The 1854-nt window shown below is 48.5% G+C and overlaps 1 pseudogene; it reads left to right on the forward strand.

Annotated features, from left to right (window-relative positions):
- On the forward strand, positions 1-1486 carry LOC134376992 (heterogeneous nuclear ribonucleoprotein L-like; annotated as a pseudogene).
- Positions 1487-1854: the final 368 nt, after the last annotated feature.

A 1854-nucleotide genomic window follows, 5' to 3' on the forward strand; every position in this document is an offset into this window, starting at 1 on the left:
CTGGGAGAACTACGATGATCCACACAAAACCCCTGCCTCCCCAGTTGTCCCCATCAGGGGCCTGATTGATGGTGTGGTAGAAGCTGACCTTGCGGAGGCCTTGCAGGAGTTTGGACTGATCAGCTATGTGGTGGTAATGCCTAAAAAGAGACAAGCGCTGGTGGAGTTTGAAGATGTGTTGGGGGCTTGCAACGCAGTGAACTATGCAGCCGGCAACCAAATCCACGTTGCTGGTCACCCAACTTTTGTCAGCTACTCTACCAGCCAGATCTCCTGCCGTGGGGACTTGGATGACTCCCAGAGTATAAGCAGTGTGCTTTTTTTTTTTTTTTTTACCATTCTGAACCCCATGTATTCCATTACCACAGAAGTTTTTTACACTATTTGTAATACTTGTGGCCCTGTCCAGAAAATTGTCATTTTCTCAAGAATGGAGTTCAGGCCAAAGAGCCTAGAGGGCCAAAAGCCTCACGCAATGGAGATGACATCTACTCTGGCTATTGTACTCTGAAGATTGAATATGCAAAGCCTGCATGTTTGAATGTGTTTAAAAATGACCAGGATACTTGGGACTACACAAATCCCAACCTCAGTGGAGAAGGTGACTCTGGCAGGAACCCCAGCAAATGCCAGAGACAGCCCCCTCTCCTGGGAGATCATCCCACAGAATATGGAGGGCCCCGCAGTGGGTGCCACAGCCATCACCATGGTGAGGGCTACAGGCCCCCCCACCTCACTAGGAAGGGAAAAGGATGGGCCCACCAGTGGGAGGTCACTGTTGGAGCCCAAATCACTACAGCCCCCACTATGGGCACCCCATCCCCTCTCTTAACACCCAAATATGACCCCCAAGCCGACACCCCTGTGCTCATGGTCTATGGCCTGGATCAATCTAAGGTGAACTGTGATTGAATCTTCAGTGTCTTCTGCTTGTATGGCAATGCGGAGAACATGAAATTCATGAGGAGCAAGCCAGGGGCCACCATGGTCGAGATGGCTGATGACTATGCTGTGGACTGGGCCATCACCCACTTCAACAACATCTTCACGTTTGGGCAGAAGCTGAATGTCTGCATTTCCAGGCAACCAGCCATCATGTCAGGTCAGTCATACAGGCTGGAAGACGAGTCCTCCAGTTACAAAGACTTCAGCGAATCAAGGAACAATCAATTCTCCACCCCACAGCAGGCAGCCAAGAACTGCATCCAGCAGCCCTGCAATGTGCTGCACCTCTTCAATGCCCCACTGGAGGGCACTGCGGAGACCTTCTTTGAGATCTGCGATGGGCTGGGAGTGACGCAGCCATCCTCTGTCAAAGTATTCTCAGGCAAAAGTGAATGCAGCGCCTCTGGGCTGCTGGAGTGGGAATCCAAGAGTGACGCTCTGGAGATGCTAGGCTTCCTGAACCACTACCAGGTGAAAAGCCCAGATGGGTCATACTCGTATGCTCTGAACTTGTTTCTCTACCGCTCAGCATGCCTCCTAGTTGGGTGCCTAGGAAGAGTCCCATCTGAGCAGGAAAACCTTTCTCTTCCCTTTATGCCATGGTTGTGTTTTTTTGTTTGTTTGTTTGTTTGTTTTGGCAAAAGTTCTTGTATTCCTTTTTTCTTAATGCTAGGTTACTAGAGTCTTAACCATAATGGACAACACTGGAAGTGTAGATGGGGAGGGAAAGGGGAACTGAAATCTCCCAAGATTAACCTTCACATTTTAAAAATTATTGTACATGTGACTTTTTTCCTGTTCATACATTTGTGCTGCTTATGTACTCTTGGCACATTTCAATAAAGTTGTTTGGAAAATAAAATAAAATAAAGGCACATATCCTTCCTTAGAGGTGGCAATTCCAGCTCC

This window comes from Cynocephalus volans, chromosome 4 (assembly GCF_027409185.1).
Source record: "Cynocephalus volans isolate mCynVol1 chromosome 4, mCynVol1.pri, whole genome shotgun sequence".
Classification (NCBI taxonomy): domain Eukaryota; kingdom Metazoa; phylum Chordata; class Mammalia; order Dermoptera; family Cynocephalidae; genus Cynocephalus; species Cynocephalus volans.